General features: G+C 44.3%; 1 protein-coding gene across 4 annotated transcripts in view; it reads left to right on the top strand.

The window, feature by feature from the left end:
• The window catches only part of LOC126240314 (DNA topoisomerase 2-binding protein 1-A-like), a 308,035-nt gene that overhangs the window by 91,667 nt on the left and 194,767 nt on the right, over nucleotides 1-21,601 (top strand). The window lies entirely within an intron of this gene.

Consider the following 21,601-nt stretch of genomic DNA (forward strand, 5'->3'; position numbering starts at 1 on the left):
TTTCCCTAATCCAGTGGGACCAAATGACCTTGCTGTTTGGTCCCTTCCCTCGAACCAACCAACCACAAAGCACATTTTTTTTCCCCTCTTTGCTGTTCAGTTGTTATCTATGGTTAACAACATAAAACTGTTTGTTTTCTCTCCTGTTGGTGGGTGTCAGGTTTTACAGAAAGCCTTACAGAAAACCTTTTATATCCGTAAAATGGAAGCTGAGGATTTCAGAACCTTTAATAATATTACAGACCTCACTGTGAAACTGATAGTTGATGTACATGGTAACAATGTACATTTCAGTAATTTTACAATGATGTTTTCATCAGGTTGCCAGAAACTCTTGTTTAAAGTAATAGTCTACATTGGAGTCCTCGGAGAGCCCAGATTTTCTGCAATTCATGTCGAGGAAGATCAGTCACTCCCCCACAGTTTGTAGATGCCTTGCAAAATCTAGTGCTCAAATACGTAGTGGAAGGCAAATATCAACCTTGAAACATGGTGACTTAACAAAACTACTAGATTTCAAAGTTGAAAGTGGACAGATGCCTTCGTCTGAACCTCAAGTTTAGGAATGTGCTTGATGAAAGTGATGATAATGGGGACCTTGAATTGTTGGAAAGTCGTGTGTGTGTGTGTGTGTGTGTGTGTGTGTGTGTGTGTGTGTGTGTGGTGCTTTTAGTTACTGTTGTATATGTTCTAGTTATATTTTCACATTTATTAAAAACTTTACAACTGTCAAAAAGACACTACTGTCAGTAGCCTATATGTGAAAATTTTATAAATCAACATAAATACTCCCTTTACCAGAAAAGTTCCCGAACAGTTTCTTTTTGCTTCTGAGTTTGTAATGCAGGGTACCCAGCGAAGGAGTTCCTGGTATCAAAATCAAGATTACATGGGGTGAAACAGGCACCAAGGTCATGACTCTTCTGTTCTAGAATGATGTGCTTTACAACAGGATATTGTTTGTTGCCAGTGTGCACCCTCGGTCTATGTCCATTCATCTTGACTGATAACTTGGTGGTAGTCATGCCAATGTAAAAGGCTGAACAGTGTTTACATAACAATTGGTACATGACATGCGTCATTTCATTGGTTGCTTTCTCTTTGATAATGTGTTTTGCCAGTTACGAGGCTGGTGTAGGCGGTAGTAGGAGGGTGCATAGGTTAAGTCTTGCAGTGGGCATTGTCACAGGATAGGAGCCATAGGATAGGGAAATTTGTACAGAAGGAGCATGGGGTCTAACCAGGATATCGTGATTTTGTGTGTGTGTGTGTGTGTTTGGGGTGGGGTGGGGAGGGGGGGGGGGGGGGAAGCAATTATAGGTGTGGCTGTCACAATGTCAGACAGAATGTAACTCATTTCTGGGCATGATTTTAGAAAATCATGTTGTTGTTGTTGTGGTCTTCAGTCCTGAGACTGGTTTGATGCAGCTCTCCATGCTACTCTATCCTGTGCAAGCTTCATCATCTCCCAGTACCTACTGCAACCTACATCCTTCTGAATCTGCTTAGTGTATTCATCTCTTGGTCTCCCCCTACGATTTTTACCCTCCGCGCTGCCCTCCAATACTAAATTGGTGATCCCTTGATGCCTCAGAACATGACCTACCAACCGATCCCTTCTTCTGGTCAAGTTGTGCCACAAACTCCTCTTCTCCCCAATCCTATTCAGTACCTCCTCATTAGTTATGTGATCTACCCATCTAATCTTCAGCATTCTTCTGTAGCACCACATTTCGAAAGCTTCTATTCTCTTCTTGTCCAAACTATTTACTGTCCATGTTTCACTTCCATACATGGCTACACTCCATACAAATACTTTCAGAAATGACTTCCTGACACTTAAATCTATACTCGATGTTAACAAATTTCTCTTCTTCAGAAATGCTTTCCTTGCCATTGCCAGTCCACATTTTATATCCTCCCTACTTCGACCATCATCAGTTATTTTGCTCCCCAAATAGCAAAACTCCTTTACTACTTTAAGTGTCTCATTTTCTAATCTAATACCCTCAACATCACCCGACTTAATTTGACTACATTCCATTATCCTCGTTTTGCTTTTGTTGATGTTCATCTTATATCCTCCCTTCAAGACACCGTCCATTCCGTTCAACTGCTCTTCCAAGTCCTTTGCTGTCTCTGACAGAATTACAATGTCATCGGCGAACCTCAAAGTTTTTATTTCTTCTCCATGGATTTTAATACCTACTCCAAATTTTTCTTTTGTTTCCTTTACTGCTTGCTCAATATACAGATTGAATAACATCGGGGAGAGGCTACAACCCTGTCTTACTCCCTTCCCAACCACTGCTTCCCTTTCATGTCCCTCGACTCTTATAACTGCAATCTGGTTTCTGTACAAATTGTAAATAGCCTTTCGCTCCCTGTATTTTACCCCTGCCACCTTCAGAATTTGAAAGAGAGTATTCCAGTCAACATTGTCAAAAGCTTTCTCTAAGTCTACAGATGCTAGAAACGTAGGTTTGCCTTTACTTAATCTTTCTTCTAAGATAAGTTGTAAGGTCAGTAATTGCCTCACGTGTTCCAGTATTTCTACGGAATCCAAACTGATCTTCCCCGAAGTCGGCTTCTACTAGTTTTTCCATTCGTCTTTAAAGAATTCGTGTTAGTATTTTGCAGCTGTGGCTTATTAAACTGATTGTTCGGTAATTCTCACATCTGTCAACACCTGCTAGAAAATCATAGCCATGTCTAAGTAGCCGATCAATGCATTTAGGACTACAGTAGTACTGAGATACAAGAGTGTCTTCTTAAGTTGTTTTTTTGGAGGGATCGGCATTACCAGAATTGGATGTGTTGGCCCAGGAGGTAGTTTAGTACAAGGTAGGATAGCTTATTGAGGTGAAGTATGGCCTGTTGTTGCAATTTGAAGTTGACTTGGTGGGTGATACCATTCAAGGAAACATTGGGGGCAAGTGTCTGCAGGATTTTGTTGAAGGTGAGAAATCAGGTGGAGAGGAAATTGGCAAATGAGTTGTATAGGTCATAGATTAGACAAATTGGTACAGTAGATTACTGTATTAAAGACTGTAAAAGAGACTGGTGTAGAGTAGGATTACATCCAGAAATGGGGACTCTCAATGTTACGCCTTTGGGGAACTCCCAGGGACAAGCAGGTCTCAAGAAACAGAATGTGGGACCTTTGGATAGTGCAAAAGCAGGATTTTGAAGCGGCTGAACATGAGATGGGATTCAAAGTGTAAGAGAAGGGGGGAAGGGGTTGGAGTATTAGAAGCAGAGGGGAGGGGGAGGGGATGAGGGGAGAAAAGGAAGAAAAGCAAGGAAAAAGATGGTATTAAAAGGGGAAAATGTAGAAAAATTCACAGAAAAATCATTCGAACAGACACGTTAACAAGAGGTAATGCGTGGGCAAGAACTTCACGAGAAAAGTGGACTGTATGACACAAAAAGAACATTGTAATAGGAAAAACTTAAAACAATAAATTTTGATTGAGAAAGTTCAGGGAAAAGACATGAAAACAGACAAAATCTTAAAAACAGCACAAGCAAAAAGAGGATGTCGTTGAAGAAAACAGGATCTACTGTGTTTGGGATTAAAATAATGCAAGAGATGGCAGCAACAGTTGGTCAGTACAGTTTGGCAAAAAACGCGCAAAAATGTGAAAGAATTCCATAGAAGTGAGGTAAGTGGAGAGAGGGAAAGAAAAGAAAAGTGCTGTCAAATTTGCAAACATGTCGGCTAGACACAATTGGGGAATGGCCCTGCAGTGTACTTTGAACTGTAAATGAAGAGTTTATTGCAAATTCGTAAATAACAATGGAACCATCTAAGTGCGCAGAAATCGGCACTAGTAATACGAGAGAAGGAAAGTTGCCACTCACCATATAGCGGAGATGCTGAGCCGCGAAAGGCACAATAAAATGATTCACACAATCATAGCTTTTGGCAGTAGACACACATACGCACATGCACTCACGCAAGCGCAACTTGCACACACATCTGCAGTCTCAGAGAACTGAAACTACACTGCGAGCAGCAGCACCAGTGCATGAAGGGAGTGGCGACTGGGTGGGGGTAAGGAGGAGGCTGGGGCGGTGAGGGGGAGGGATAGTGTGGTGGTAGTGGCAGACAGTGAAGTGAAGTGTTGCAGTTTAGACGGAGGGTAGGAGAGAAGGTGTGGAGGGGGGAGGGGGTAAGTAGTGGAAAGGAGAGAAATAAAAATGAAAGAAATTAAAAGACTGGGTGTCGCGGTGAAATGACTGCTATGTAGTGCTGGAATGGGAACAGAGGGGGCTGGATGGGTGAGGACAGTGACTAACGAAGGTTGAGACCAGGAGGGTTCCGGGAACGTAGGATGTATTGCAGGGAAAGTTCCCACCTGCGCAATTCAGAAAAGCTGGTGTTGGTGGGAGGGATCCATATGGCACAGGCTGTGAAGCAGTCATTCAGATGAGGAGTTTCATGTTTGACAGCGTGTTCAGCTACAAGGTGGTCCACTTGTTTTTTGGCCACAGTTTGTGGGTGGCCGTTCATGTGGACAGACAGCTTGTTGGTTGTCATGCCTACATAGAATTCAGCACTGTGGTTGCAGCTGAGCTTGTAAATCACATGACTGGTTTCACAAGTAGCCCTGCCTTTGATGGAATAGGTGATGTTAGTGACCGGACTGGAGTAGGTGGTGATAAGAGGATGTATGGGACAGTTCTTGCTTCTAGGTCTATTACAGGGTTATGAGCCGTGAGTTAAGGGATTGGAAGCAGGGTTTGTGTAAGGATGGACGAGTATATTGTGTAGGTTCAGTGGACGGAGGAATAACACGGTAGGAGGGGTGGGAAGGATAGTGGGTAAGGACATTCCTCATTTCAAGAGGCACGACAAGAGGTAATCGAAACCCTGGCAGAGAATGTAATTCAGTTGCTCCAGTCCCGGATGGTACTGAGTTACGAGGGGAATGCTCCTCTGTGGCTGGACTGTGGGAGGTGGTGGGAGGCTGAAAAGATAAAGCACGGGAGATTTGTTTTTGTTCATGGATGGGAGGATAATTATGGTCAGTGAAGGCTTCAGCGAGACCCTCGGTATATTTAGAGAGGTGCTACTCGTCACTCCTGATGCGACGACCACGGGTTGCTAGGCTGTATGGAAGGGACTTCTTGGTATGAAATGGGTGGCAGGTATTGCTGGTGGTTAGTAGGTTTGATATGGATGGTACTGATGTAGCCATCTCTGAGGCGGAGGTCAACATCTAGGCAGGTGGCTTGTTGGGTTGAGTAGTACCAGGTGAAACAAATGGAGCAGAAGTTGTTGAAGTTCTGGAGGAATGTGAATAAGGTGTCCTCACCTTCAATCTAGATAGCAAAAAATGTCATCAGTGAATATGAACCAGGTGAGGGGTTTAGGATTCTGGGTTTTTAGGCGGGATTCCTCTAGATGGCCCATGAATAGGTTAGCATAGGATGGTGCCATGCGAGTGCCCATAGTCGTACCGTGGATTTGTTTGTAGGTAATGCCTTCAAAGGAGAAGTAATTGTGGGGGAGGATATAGTTAGTCATGGAGACTAGGAAGGAGGTTTTAGGTTTGGAATCCATAGGGCATCTGAGAAGGTAGTGTTGATAGCAGTAAGGCCATGGGCATTAGGAAAGTTAGTGTACAGGGAAGTGGCATCAATAGTGACGAGCAGGGCACCATGTGGTAAAGGGAGAGGAACTGTTTAGAGTCGGTCAAGGAAATGGTTGGTATCTTTTATTTAGGAGGATAGGTTCCGGGTAATAGGTTGAAGGTGTTGATCTATGAAAGCAGAGATTCTCTCAGTGGGGGCACAGTAACCGGCTACAATGGGGCGTTTTGGGTGGTTGGGTTTATGGTCTTCAGGAAGCATGTAGAAGGTGGGAATGTGGGGAGTGGTAGGGATAAGTAGAGAGATGGACTCTGGGGAGAGGTTCTGGAATGGGCCGAAGCATTTGAGTAGTGACTGGAGATCCTGCTGGATTGCTGGAATGGGATCACTGTGGCATGGTTTGTAGGTAAAAGTATCTGACAGCTGACAGAGTCCTTCTCCCACATAATCCTTGTGGTTCAAAACTACGGTGGTGGAGCCTTTGTCTGCAGGTAGGATCGAGATCAGTTTTTAGATGGTGGACTGTGGTTCTTTTTGCGGATGTAATGTTTGTATGCTTGTTGAGGGATTTGGGGAATGATGGTGAGGCAAGGTTCGAGGATAAGAAATTCTGGAAAGTTAACAGGGGGTGGTTTGGAGGCAGTGGGGGTGGATCGCGGTTGGATGGAGGAGTGAACCGAGTTAGGCAAGGTTCAATGTTGGTCTTTGGTTGAGTGTGATTGGTCGAGTTGGTGGCGAAAAAGTGTTTCCACTGTAGGGACCAAGAGAAGGAGAGAAGGTCTTTAACTAGTCCCGCATGGTTGAATTTGGGAGTGGGGCAAAAGGTGAGGTCTTTGCAAAGGACTGATGTTTCTGTGGGACTAAGGCTTCTGGAGGAAAGGATCATGACTGTGTTGCGGGTCTGTTTAAGATGAGTTTTGTATGTTGGTGGGAAGGAGTTTCGGAGGGTGGGGTAAGTGTAGTAGGTCTGAGAGACAAGGTTTGTCAGCTATGAGGGGGTGTGGGAGAGGTTGTTGTAGAAGTGGTGGACAGTGGTACTCCAAGGTGGGAGTAGGAAGTGAGCAGGATGGAGAGCTTTTTGAGGTGGCTTTGTGCATGTTGCTCAAGTTTCTGCAGGGCAAGAGTTTCAATGTGTGTTATGGGCTCCAGGAATCTGGGATTACAGAGCAGGACAATTTTGCGGATGGAGAGAAGGTGCTGCAAGAAGGATTGGGTTTGGTTGATATGGTTTTGCAGTACTATGTTGGTGAGGGCTAAGGATTGGCAGAATCTGAACAGGTGGAGGTCATTGCGGAAGGAGGGGTGGCAACCAGAGACGGGTAATTCGATGGTAAGGCCATTAGGGGGGGATTTCATGACCCAAGCAACAACACAGGAACAGTACGTGGGACTGGGATCTGGCTAGGGATAAGGAAACTTTTCTGTATTGACACAGATGGAAAGAGCAAGGATCCATGGTGGTGCAAAAATGCGAAAAAATATGTAAGAAAGTAGAATTACGTCCAAAAAAATACTCAAAAATACACCCAAATATGTGTGAAAAATACGAAATGGATGCACAGGGGGGACAAAAGGGATGAAATCTGAGGAAGACGACGATAGTGGAAGGCGAAAAGGGACTGGAGCAACTGAATTACATTTTCCGCCAGGGTTTAGATTACCTCTCGTCGTGCCCTGAAATGAGAAATGTCCTACCCACTATCCTTCCCACCCCTCCTATCATGGTATTCCACTGTCCACCAAACCTACACAATATACTTGTCCATCCTTACAAAACCCCTGCTCCCAATACCTTACCACATGGCTCATACTCCTGTAATAGACCTAGAAGCGAGAACTGTCCCATACATCCTCCTACCACCACCTACTCCAGTCAGGTCACTAACATCACCTACCTATCAAAGGCATGGCTACCTGTGAAACCAGTCATGTGATTTGCAAGCTCAGCTGTAACCACTGTGCTGCATTCTATGTAGGCATGACAACCAACAAGCTGTCTGTCCACATGAATGGCCACCCACACACTGTGGCCAAAAAACAAGTGGACCACCCTGTTGCTGAACACACTGCCAAACATGAAACTCCTCATCTGAATGACTGCTTCACAGCCTGTGCCATATGGATCCCTCCCACCAACACCAGCTTTTCTGAACTGCGCAGGTGGGAACTTTCCGTGCATCCTACGTTCCCGTAACCCTCCTGGCCTCAACCTTCGTTTGTCACTGTCCTCACCCATCCAGCCCCCTCCCTGTTCCCATTCCGGCACTACACAGCCGTCATTTCCCCGCCAAACCCAGTCTTTTAATTTCTTTCATTTTTATTTCTCTCCTTTCTGCTACTTACCCCCTCTCCCTTCCACACCTTCTCTCCTGCCCTCTGCCTAAACTGCAACACTTCACTGACTACCACTCCCACCATACTATCCCTCCCCCTCCCCACCCCAGCCTCCTCCTTACCCCCACCCAGTCGCCACTCCCATCATGCACTGGTGATGCTGCTCGCAGTGTAGTTTCAGCTCTCTGAGACTGCAGATGTGTGTGCAAGTTGCGCTTGTGTGTGTGTGTGTGTGTGTGTGTGTGTGTGTGTGTGTGTGTGTGTGCGTGCGCAAGTTGCGCGTGCGTGCGTGCGTGCGTGCGTGCATGTGTGTGTGTGTGCAAGTTGCGCGTGCGTGCGTGCATGTGTGTGTGTGCAAGTTGCGCTTTTGTGTGTGTGTGTGTGTGTGTGTGTGTGTGTGTGTGTGTGTGTGTGTGTGTGTGTGTGTGTGTGCGCACGCGCGCAAGTTGCGCTTTGTGTTTGCATGCGTTTTTGTAGGCGCGTGCGGGCATGTGTGTCTACTGCTGAAGAGGCCATAATGGTCTTATTGTGCCTATCGCGGCTCCGCGTCTCCGCTATATAGTGAGTAGCAACTTTCCTTCTCTCGTATTGTTACATTCCATCCTGGATTTTCCATTGTTTGAAATCAGTACTAGAAACGATATAGGGTCAACATGTTGGTTCATATAGGTGGTGCAGATAAACAAACAAGCACGAAAGGTTGAAAAAAGATGACAACAAAGACTGACAAGGGGCATTACATAAGATGGAGTGATGGCCATAAGTTGCATGATATTTGGTGACCCCAAGTTAACAAATCATGTGCTGTAGCAACTGAAGTTCATTCTGAAAAATTCAGTACTGTGCTGGTACAGTAAAATATGTCTCACGTAAAATTTTGTACAGAATTACTCCTGATAACCACATTGCATAATCTACACTTACCGTGACAAGTGTCAAGACTCCTTGCCAAATAGTAGAGATTTATCCATCAGTGGTTGTCACACGAAAACCTGCCAGGGAGTGAGCTGCCTGGGAGGACTACGAATACAGTGCTACGTTTTTGTGTTGCAATAGTGATGCACCTCCAGCAGAAACAAGTGTTAACCATCCATGGAGAATATTTGCTGATGTAGAAAAAATGGAAATGCTACTGGCAAATGTGAGCTGCTCACTAAAAAGGAAAACATCCCCAGAAATCCATATAAACCGTGGCTGATTTCAAACAGCATTGCAGTCGACTGTTTGTGATAGAGCAACCTACCAAGGTACACTTTCTCTTTGATGCAGGTGCTGGTATCTCAGTTTATGCTGCTTCTTATCATATGTTCTGAAGTGCTGATGGCAGTTAGCTGTATCCTGCAAATTGATGTTCTGTAACGCCTTACAGCCATATCGCTGTGCAACTGAACTTCTATTTTTGACATGAATTTGTATGAAGATTCGTTGTTAGTAACATGGTGTACCCAATTGTTGAAGCCAATTTCTTTGATTTTTATGGTCTCCTTTGAGACCTTTGCCATTGAAATCTGCTTGTTGTTGTGACACTGCTGTATAATTATGGTACCACTTTCACACCAGCATGGCACAGGTGTCTGTGAGTCACCATTTGACAACCTGACATGTCAGTTCCCTGTCACCCATCAGTCACCTACTCCAGCACCAATCATCACTTCAGGATATCACGTTGCTGTCACACTAGAACCACCAGAGAAACCCAAGCTAGAGTTTCTCTTGTATTAGTACAAGGGCTCTGTTGCCCTTCAGATAGTACCTGGGCCTTATCAACCTGTCAGACTATGTCTTTCGTGAGGCTGATGTAAAATTTCTAGGGGTTACTTTATCAATGCACAAGGTCTCCTGCCGCCTCAAGAGAGAGTGGTCGCTATTTTTCAATTTCTACAGTCCACAACAGTACTTATTTACGCCATTTCTTGGGATTGACAGATTGTTTTTGACAGTTACTACACAATTGTGTGTTGTTGCCAGTGACTTTAGTGGCTCCTGAAAGCTTGACATAAACCTAGAGAGACCCTCCTCTATTGTATTGGTGAAAGGAAAATATCCTTCACCAGATAAGAGCTGCTAGTGCAGTTGCATTATGCTCATCCTCAACCTGACACAGGTCCTGCAGTTATGGTCGCTTCAGCATCAACTGCCTTTGGGGCTGTGTTACAGTAATGTGTACGACATGATTGTCAACCTGTGGCTTTCTTCAGTAAAAAATTAAAATCATCGGAAGCAAATCAGTCTATGCACAATCACCAACTCATTGGCCTATGCCTCACCCAAAATGTAAAGGCATATGCTTGAAGGTAGACACTTCACCCTTAGCAAAGACCACAAATAGCTTGTTTTTGCCTTCTGTCAGAACCATTTGCATCAATGTATCGACACTGTGCGGTGCACTTTTCTTTGTTGCATAGTGTAGCAAGGTTTAATATCTGCACCCACTGCACTGTACTGAATCTCTTTCCTAGGTTTTGCATGGCTTGACAGTCAGCATTTGTCTCCTATACCATTCAACACTGCAAAGTGTGAATTAGTTTGTGGTGCCATTGCAGATAACCTGTATCTCAACTCCTATGAATGGCCTTTTATTTTGTACAACCAAAGTGAAAACACACACACACACACACACACACACAGTGTAAATGTGCTGTAAAATCCAGGAAAAACACGGGAATGGTTTCACCTGGGTGAATTCTGTGAATTTTGTAGAATTGTGGAAATTTTTCTGTGTTTTAGTTATCAGTTAACTTTCTGTAATTTTGAGTCGAAACAAGGCCCCCGGAGTAGACAACATTCCATTAGAACTACTGACAGCCTTGGGAGAGCCAGTCCTGAGAAAACTCTACCATCTGGTGAGCAAGATGTATGAGACAGGCAAAATACCCTCAGACTTCAAGAAGAATATAATAATCCCAATCCCAAAGAAAGCAGGTGTTGACAGATGCGAAAATTATCGAACTATCAATTTAATAAGTCACAGCTGCAAAATACTAACGCGAATTCTTTACAGACTAATGGAAAAACTGGTAGAAGCCGACCTTGGGGAAGATCTGTTTGGATTCCGTAGGAATGTTGGAACACAAAAGGCAATACTGACCTTACGACTTATCTTAGAAGAAAGATTAAGGAAAGGCAAACCTACGTTTCTAGCATTTGTAGACTTAGAGAAAGCTTTTGACAATGTTGATTGTAATACTCTCTCTCAAATTCTGAAGGTGGCAGGGGTAAAATACAGGGAGCGAAAGGCTATTTACAATTTGTACAGAAAGCAGATGGCAGTCATACGAGTCGGGGGGGTATGAAAGGGAAGCAGTGGTTGGGAAGGGAGTGAGACAGGGTTGTAGCCTCTCCCCGATGTTGTTCAGTCTGTATATTGAGTGGGCGGTGAAGGGAACAAAGGGAAAGTTCGGAATAGGTATTAAAATCGATGGTGAAGAAATAAAAACTGTGAGGTTTGCCGATGACATTGTAATTCTGTCAGAGACAGCAAAGGACTTGGAAGAGCAGTTGAACGGAATGGATAGTGTCTTGAAGGGAGGATATAAGATGAACATCAACAAAAGCAAAACGAGGATAATGGAATGTAGTCGAATTAAGTCGGGTGATGCTGAGGGAATTAGATTAGGAAATGAGACACTTAAAGTAGTAAAGGAGTTTTGCTATTTGGGGAGCAAAATAACTGATGATGGTCGAAGTAGAGAGGATATAAAACGTAGACTGGCAATGGCAAGGAAAGCGTTTCTGAAGAAGAGAAATTTGTTAACATCGAGTATAGATTTAAGTGTCAGGAAGTCATTTCTGAAAGTATTTGTATGGAGTGTAGCCATGTATGGAAGTGAAACATGGACGATAAATAGTTTGGACAAGAAGAGAATAGAAGCTTTCGAAATGTGGTGCTACGGAAGAATGCTGAAGATCAGATGGGTAGATCACATAACTAATGATGAAGTATTGAATAGAATTGGGGAGAAGAGGAGTATGTGGCACAACTTGACAAAAAGAAGGGACCGGTTAGTAGGACATGTTCTGAGGCATCAAGGGATCACAAATTTAGCATTGGAGGGCAGTGTGGAGGGTAAAAATCGTAGAGGGAGACCAAGAGATGAATACACTAAGCAGATTCAGAAGGATGTAAGTTGCAGTAGGTACTGGGAGATGAAGAAGCTTGCACGGGATAGAGTAGCATGGAGAGCTGCATCAAACCAGCCTCAGGACTGAAGACCACAACAACAACAAGAACTGATACTCTAACAAAGAATTTTACTTCAGTCCACTACTGCTGAATAACTCTGAAGCAATAAAACATAAGTGAGAGAATAACACCAAAATAAAACTTTAATCGCAAAGAAAATGCACAATTTACGACAACAAAGCCCAATGCACACACAGGTGACTGCCAACACAAAATGTGTCAAAGGCAGTATCTTGCAGTACTATGCAGTATCTTGTAACAATGAACTGTAAAACATTTCTATAAGATTGCGGGAAAATATTGCAAATGGGGATTTGAGAAGTAAATTTCCTTCTGCACTAGCTGAACTATTTTGTGTATGAGATTGTGCGATTAATTTCTTAATTCACAGAGCGTTAGACTCTCATCCAAATTTAAAACTTTGAGGACCAGCCACTTAGAAAAATTTCGGGCCCAGAAGGACCAGCCATTTATACTATTATTTAAAATTTTGCTGGCACATTTGTGTTTGATATATCTTAAAGGGCAAAGTGTGGTAAAAAGACCAAGCTTCAAGGTTAGTTTTTCATATTTTAATTTTTTCATAGATCGCAAGTTATGCAATAATGATGGGAAAATGTATAATTATCCTTTAAAAGAAAAAAAAAAAAAAACGTGCTTAGTGCGTTCTTGAGCAGTTTCACATGTAATTGGCTTTTCTATGGAAAAGTCAAAGTGCTCAAGGCAATATGTATTCAGCCAGATAATCCACAAAATGTTCAGTCCACTGAAGTGAAATTTATGCTCCCGCATGTCGGAAATATTCAGCTGCTACAATTTCAGCTGTGCTCTTAAGGAGTCTCCCTAATCCCACCTCCTATTTGGAAAAAAGTTAGAAACCTGTTCCTAACAAGGGAACCTCCCCATCGCACCCCCCCTCAGATTTAGTTATAAATTGACACAGTGAATAGGCGTTGAAAAACTGAACACAGATCAATCGAGAAAACAGGAAGAAGTTGTGTGGAACTATGAAAAAAATAAGCAAAATATACAAACTGAGTAGTCCATGCGTAACATAGGCAGTATCAAGGACATTGTAAGCTGAGGAGCGCCGTGGTCCCGTAGTTAGTGAGCAGCTGCAGAACGAGAGGTCCTTGGTTCGAGTCTTCCCTCAAGTGAAAATTTTACTTTCTTTATTTTTGCAACGTTATGATCTGTCCGTTCATTCATTGACGTCTCTGTTCACTGTACTAAGTTTAGTGTCTGTGTTTTCCGACCGCACCACAAAACAGTGCGATTAGTAGACGAAAGTACGTGCCTCTCCAATAGGAACCGAAAACATTTGATCGCAAGGTCATAGGTCAACCGATTCCTCCACAGGAAAACACTTCTGATATATTCTATACGACACTGGTGACGGCATGTGCGTCACATGACAGGAGTATGTTGTCGACCCACCTAACTTGCACACCTGGCGAATGGGTAAAAAGATTCTTCTACCTTGCCCGATTTAGGTTTCTTGTGGATATGATAATCACTCCCAAAAAAGTGATGAAAACATAAGAGTTTGTCACATAAAATGCAACAAAGGAATGCAACAGTTTCACAGTCGCACAGTTTTCCCTGTGCTCTGTCAAGACATATGTTTCTTACGTTTTCAAATGTTTCCGTGTGTAGACCGTCAAATCCTGCATATGTCCAAGCAAATCTTAACATGTCCTGGAATTTTGGAGAGCAAAGTTGATTATGTGTGAGTGCCTGAACTTTGATAATTGTCTAAAAATAAAAAATTAAACTTTTCACTCGGGAGAAGACTTGAACCAAGGACCTCTCGTTCCGCAGCTGCTCATGCTAACCACGGGACCACGGCGCTCGTAAGCTCAGATTCTCCTTGATGTTGCCTATGTTGCGCATGGACTACTGAGTTTGTATATTTTGCTTATTTTTTTTATAGTTCCACACAACTCCTTCCTGTTTCCTCGATTGATCTGTGTTCAGTTTTTCAAGGCCTATCCATGTGCCAACTTATAACTAAATCTGAGGGGGGTGCGATGGGGAGGTTCCCTTGTAAGGTCGATGCCTCGATGCAGGCGTTGTCCAGTGCACGACCATCCACCACCAACACCTGTACTTTCATGTGTACATGCCAAGACAGAATGAGTAAGGATAAAGCAATCCAAGCAGCTGCTTAAGAAAAAACCAGCAGCACTTCCATAGTAAGTGTCAAGAAGGCACACGACAAGCAGTGCCTCACAACGACCCCTTTCCCTCTCATTCTTGAAGGGACAGGTTAAAGACATTCTGGTCAAAAGGTGTCCCAAGCGCCATCAGACGTCGTTTTTTCGTGTCTGACTGATGAGGAGGACGTCATGGAGTTGGATGCCTTGGATCCAGGCAGTCCCTCCACTCCCCATCGCTCTACAAGTGTCTCACCTCTGCATTGCAAAGATAGGGGTAGACCACATCAATGAAATGGCTCCCATCCTACAGTGGAACTTGCAGGGGTTCGGGATGCATGTGGAGGAACTCTGTGTTTTATCTCGGGATAGACTACTGTGTCTCTGCAGGAGACTCATTCCCTTCAGTTGTACACCCCTGAGCTATGAGGCTATGTACTCCACAAAAAGAATGATCTGAGTGGAGAGTAAGCTAGAGGAGGCTTTAGGTATGTTCGCCAGTACCAACTACCGCTACTTGCCTCTCTCAAAGACTTTACAAGGAGTTGCTTTATCAGTGCACGTGCGTCATCCGTTGACAGTATGTTCCCTTTACTTACTTGCCTCCCCCCCCACCCCCCACCCCCCCACCCCCATGATGCACTCGCCGTATTGGGTACTTGATGGAGCCAACTGGACATTTTATAGCCAGTTGGCCTAGTTTGAACATTGTGCAAATGTCAAGGCACGGGTGGATCATATTACCAAAATGATCCACCACGCCGCTGCAGCATCCATTCCACAGTCCACGGGGCAACAGAAGAGGCAACCTGTCCCTTGGTGGAGTACCGAATGTCGCTCTGCAATCAGGACCAAGTGTGCAGCTGTGCATAGGTTCAAGTGTTGGCCTATTGCAGAGCATCTTGCAGCGTTTTTGAGTGGTGAGAGCAAAGTGTTGCCAAACTATTGAAGAGAGCAAGAAGAGGTCATGGCAACAGTTCCTGAACACCATTAATTGTTCCACCAAACATTCTGTTGTGTGGAAGACAATCAGGAGAATTTCTGGGAGAGGAGACAGGTGCCCCACGGCTGCTATAATGGGGAATGGCACTCTCCAAACCAATCTGTGAGACATTGCCCAGACTATGGCGGCATATTTTGCCATAGTTACTGCAACAGCCAGTAAGGATCCAGCTTTCCAGTGACAGAGAGAAGTTGCTGAGAGGTGTAATTTGGACTTCCAGTCCACCTTGGCTGAAGATTAGAGTTGCCCATTTTCCATGTGGAAGCTGTATTCTGCTTTGTCTATGGCTCATGACACATCCCCTGGTCATGACAGGATCCATTACAGTATGCTGCGGTACCTCACAAGGTGACCAAAGATATCCTCCTCAAACTTTTTAATGCTATTTGGGCATCAGGTCACTTTCCCGACTCATGGTGTGAAGCAATTTTAATTCCTCTTTTAAAACCTAGGAAAGACTGTACACGCTCAAAAACTTGGAGCGGATGGTCGTCTGCCACCTCGTCTGGATCGTAGAATCCAGGGAACTCCTTAGTCAGTTTCAGTGTGTGTTAAGGAGGTATCGATCCATCTTTCATAGCCTTGCCCACCCGAAGGTGATTATACAACAGGCTATCCTATGCCGGCATCACCTTGTAGGTATATTTTTTGGGATTAGCGAGGACTAAGAGACTACTTGGAGGCATCTTATCCTGGGGCAGCTTCACAAATGGGGTTTCATGGTTGTCTTCCCATTTCTATTCAGTCCTTCCTCTCATCACGATATTTTAGATACTGAGTTGGTGACGGCCTGTCCGATCGCTCGGAGAGCAGGAGAACAGTGTCCCTCAAGGTAGTGTTTTAAGTGTGCAAAGTCCTGTCCAGTGTTCCTTGTTTGTGCATTACTTCTCTGTGTTTTGCTCTTCTTCAAGCCTTGCAATGACAACATGTCAGTTGCAGCTAACTCTTCGGCGCTTGGGTGAATGGGCCCAAAAGAGTGGTTTTAAGTTTTCCACTGAGAAGTTTGTGTGTGTTCTTTATAACCATTCTCGTTCCATTTTAAATTGTCTTGAGTTGAGGATGAGGGACACTGTCTTTACTTTTAAAGACACAGTGAGGTTCCTGGGTCTCATATTTGACTCTAAGCTTACATGGTTACCACATCTTAAGCACCTGAAAAAATGATCACTTAAGACTGTGTTTTAAAATGTCTTAGCCACAGTATACGGGGAGCAGACAGGACTTGCCTGCTCCAGTTTTACAGGGCACTTGTGCGATCTGAGCTTGATTATAAGTGCACAGTGTATAGATCTGAGAGACCCTCTTATGTAAAGATGTTGGACGTGGTGCACCACGAAGGGATTCAGTTGACCACTGGGGCATTCAGAACAAGCCCCATACCGAGACTGTGCAGAGGCTGGTGAATGGCCAATACACATTATGTGACAGCTACTTACGGTGCGCCAGGCATATAAAACACTGTCCACACCTTACACACCCACTTAACATACAATTGCTCAGCCTCCACTGGAAAGGTGTTTCTGTAACCGTCAACAGGCAACAAGGCCCTGTGGGATTCGTGCACAGGATTGCCTTCTGTAGAAGGGTGTGGCCGGTCTTCAAGTTTTACATCGCGGTGGGAACAGATTTCCACCTTGGCTTCTCTGGAGACCCAGACTTATTTTAGACTTGACCAGTTTTAAGAATGAAATTTCCTGGCAAATTAAAACTGTGTGCCGGACTGAGACTCGAACTTGGGACCTTTGCCTTTCGCGGGCAAGTGCTCTACCACTACCACTTGCCCGCGAAAGGCAGAGGTCCCGAGTTCGAGTCTCGGTCCAGCACACAGTTTTAATCTGCGAGGAAGTTTCATATCAGCGCACACTCTGCTGCAGAGTGAAAATCTCATTCTGGAGTTTTAAGAATGATCATACATCGGATTTCACATTTCAGTCCCAGATTTTTATTATTTTAGATGTGCATCATGGTTTCACAATAGTGTACACTGATAGCTTGAAATAAGGGAATTCCCTTGGCAGCTCTGACCATGTCAGCAGGATTTGTCTCCCTGATGAGTATACCATTTTCTCAGCGGAGCTCCACGCGATCCTAAAGGCACTGGAGCAGATGCACCGTATTCGGAGCAAACAGTTTCTCATTTGCTCCGAATCCCTTAATACCTTACAATTGTAACGGAACCTGTACCTAGCTGATTGTACTTTGGTCCAGCTGATTGTACTTTGGTCCAGCTGATTGTACTTTGGTCCAGCTGATTGTACTTTGGTCCAGCTGATTGTACTTTGGTCCAGCTGATTGTACTTTGGTCCAGCTGATTGTACTTTGGTCCAGCTGATTGTACTTTGGTCCAGCTGATTGTACTTTGGTCCAGCTGATTTGTACTTTGGTCCAGCTGATTGTACTTGCCCCAGTGGCAGGGTAAGCACAGCACGTGTCATTCTGCTGGGTGCAAGGTCATGTAGGGATATGGGGAAATGAAACATTCTGTTTGGGCTGCCAAGGAGGCCTACACAGGGTGTATACGACCCGGGAGATCCGGGAAAAACCCAGGAATTTTTTCGTCCAGGAGAAAACCGGGAAAAACCCGGGAATATTGTAGAATTTCGGGAATTTTTCATTGTTTTAGTTACCAGTTAAATTTTTGTAATTTTGACTGGTAAGAACCAATACTCTAACGAAAGATATTACTGTATCCCGCCTTTGCTGAATAATACTTCAGCAACAAAACATGAACGAGAAAAAAGAAAACGAAAATGAAACTTAAATCACAAAGGAAATGCACCATATTCAACAACAAAACACTGTGCTCTTACAAGCATCTGCCAATCAGTGTGTCAAAGGCTTTAGGAAGAATATTCAGTGCTTCCTAACAACAAATTGTCTCCGATGAGCATGACATGACAGCTGTTTACACCGTCAGGTGGCTTGCGGAGTATGGATGTAGATGTAGATTCATTTGAGCAGTTGCAGGCGGGCTCTTTGCGCGTCTGCAGTTGAGTCGCGTGTGAGAAGTACCTTTTCTCGCTTCTGGCTACAGATCTGTGGCTTGGTGCCACTATCTAAATTGCTCCGGTTCGGAAATATCATAGATCCCGGGCTGATGCACAGAGCAGTCTTGAGTTGTAGTGGAGAGGTGGGTAGTCTCCACATGACCTGTGTTTTCGTTTAGTGGTTTTGCTGTTTCCTCTTCAGTTATTGCCCTCACATTAAATGAAAACAAAACGGATTTATGTGGCCGAGAGCTACCAAATGAATTAAAATACGTTCGCATAGTTACGGAAGGCTAAAATATGTTGTTAGTTTCAGGTTTTATTTCCACCTTTCTGACAGTCAAGCATTAATCGCCTTGCAGAACAATGAAGCTATTTTTGTCTGTTTGCTAAAGACATTTGGCTTTTATTAATCTTTTGCGCTGAGGCAGTCAATTTATTTGAAACGAAGTGTTTAATTTCACACTATTGGCTAGTTCCATCTTCTAGCTCGTGTGAAATACAAATAATTGTTCATTATTGTAATTACATTAAGTATTTATAAAGGTTGACATTTAAACTTATTTGCGTAGCTATGTAGTAGTGGCTTTTTGGTTTTTATATTTTCAGCACTGTATCATTCATTTCGTATGATCCAGGTTTGATAAGTAAATTTCTCACTGTAACCACTTTTTTTATAACTGCCCCCCCCCCCCCCCCACACACACACACACACAAAAGAAACATAAAATTCAAGAAAAAATTTGAAAGAAAATATTAAAACTGGTTATGCCAACAAGTTTTAGAGTGCAACAAATCAGTATTCATCAGTTCTTCATAACATGATATACAGCATTTGGCTGCCTTAGTATCATTACTTCTTTCAAACGAAGTCAAGAGCAAAATTTTGCTTTACAAAGTTCTTTTCTCACAAATCTTCAAAACAGTTTCGAAGCCTGATCATATAACATATATGGAATAAACTGGAGGGTGGTACACATAAGTGATTTTATTATATTAGCATGACAGTAGTACTTATATTTCATGGAAATGTAAATATAACAACATGAATATAACAGAGGGAAACATTCCACGTGGAAAAAATATATCTAAAAAGAAAGATGATGAGACTTACCAAACAAAAGCGCTGGCAGGTCGATAGACACACAAACAAACACAAATATACACACAAAATTCAAGCTTTCGCAACAAACTGTTGCCTCATCAGGAAAGAGGGAAGGAGAGGGAAAGACGAAAGGATGTGGGTTTTAAGGGAGAGGGTAAGGAGTCATTCCAATCCCGGGAGCGGAAAGACTTACCTTAGGGGGAAAAAAGGACAGGTATACACTCGCACACACACGCATATCCATCCACACATACAGACACAAGCAGACATATTTAAAGACAAAGAGTTTGGGCAGAGATGTCAGTCGAGGTGGAAGAGTAGAGGCAAAGAAGTTGTTGAGAGACAGGTGAGGTATGAGTGGCGGCAACTGGAAATTAGCGGAGATTGAGGCCTGGCGGATAACGAGAAGAGAGGATATACTGAAGGGCAAGTTCCCATCTCCGGAGTTCGGATAGGTTGGTGTTGGTGGGAAGTATCCAGATAACCCGGACGGTGTAACACTGTGCCAAGATGTGCTGGCTGTGCACCAAGGCATGTTTAGCCACAGGGTGATCCTCATTACCAACAAACACTGTCTGCCTGTGTCCATTCATGCGAATGGACAGTTTGTTGCTGGTCATTCCCACATAGAATGCATCACAGTGTAGGCAGGTCAGTTGGTAAATCACGTGGGTGCTTTCACACGTGGCTCTGCCTTTGATCGTGTACACCTTCCGGGTTACAGGACTGGAGTAGGTGGTGGTGGGAGGGTGCATGGGACAGGTTTTGCACCGGGGGCGGTTACAAGGATAGGAGCCAGAGGGTAGGGAAGGTGGTTTGGGGATTTCATAGGGATGAACTAACAGGTTACGAAGGTTAGGTGGACGGCGGAAAGACACTCTTGGCGGAGTGGGGAGGATTTCATGAAGGATGGATCTCATTTCAGGGCAGGATTTGAGGAAGTCGTATCCCTGCTGGAGAGCCACATTCAGAGACTGGTCCAGTCCCGGAAAGTATCCTGTCACAAGTGGGGCACTTTTGTGGTTCTTCTGTGGGGGATTCTGGGTTTGAGGGGATGAGGAAGTGGCTCTGGTTATTTGCTTCTGTACCAGGCCGGGAGGGTAGTTGCGGGATGCGAAAGCTGTTGTCAGGTTGTTGGTGTAATGTTTCAGGGATTCCGGACTGGAGCAGATTCGTTTGCCACGAAGACCTAGGCTGTAGGGAAGGGACCGTTTGATGTGGAATGGGTGGCAGCTGTCATAATGGAGGTACTGTTGCTTGTTGGTGGGTTTGATGTGGACGGACGTGTGAAGTTGGCCATTGGACAGGTGGAGGTCAACGTCAAGGAAAGTGGCATGGGATTTGGAGTAGGACCAGGTGAATCTGATGGAACCAAAGGAGTTGAGGTTGGAGAGGAAATTCTGGAGTTCTTCTTCACTGTGAGTCCAGATCATGAAGATGTCATCAATAAATCTGTACCAAACTTTGGGTTGGCAGACCTGGGTAACCAAGAAGGCTTCCTCTAAGCGACCCATGAATAGGTTGGCGTACGAGGGGGCCATCCTGGTACCCATGGCTGTTCCCTTTAATTGTTGGTATGTCTGGCCTTCAAAAGTGAAGAAGTTGTGGGTCAGGATGAAGCTGGCTAAGGTAATGAGGAAAGAGGTTTTAGGTAGGGTGGCAGGTGATCGGCGTGAAAGGAAATGCTCCATCGCAGCGAGGCCCTGGACGTGCGGAATATTTGTGTATAAGGAAGTGGCATCAATGGTTACAAGGATGGTTTCCGGGGGTAACAGATTGGGTAAGGATTCCAGGCGTTCAAGGAAGTGGTTGGTGTCTTTGATGAAGGATGGGAGACTGCATGTAATGGGTTGAAGGTGTTGATCTACGTAGGCAGAGATACGTTCTGTGGGGGCTTGGTAACCAGCTACAATGGGGCGTCCCTTCCCTACAGCCTAGGTCTTCGTGGCAAACGAATCTGCTCCAGTCCGGAATCCCTGGAACATTACACCAACAACCTGACAACAGCTTTCGCATCCCGCAACTACCCTCCCGGCCTGGTACAGAAGCAAATAACCAGAGCCACTTCCTCATCCCCTCAAACCCAGAATCCCCCACAGAAGAACCACAAAAGTGCCCCACTTGTGACAGGATACTTTCCGGGACTGGACCAGTCTCTGAATGTGGCTCTCCAGCAGGGATACGACTTCCTCAAATCCTGCCCTGAAATGAGATCCATCCTTCATGAAATCCTCC

The sequence above is a fragment of the Schistocerca nitens genome, chromosome 1 (genome assembly GCF_023898315.1).
Source record: "Schistocerca nitens isolate TAMUIC-IGC-003100 chromosome 1, iqSchNite1.1, whole genome shotgun sequence".
NCBI lineage: Eukaryota > Metazoa > Arthropoda > Insecta > Orthoptera > Acrididae > Schistocerca > Schistocerca nitens.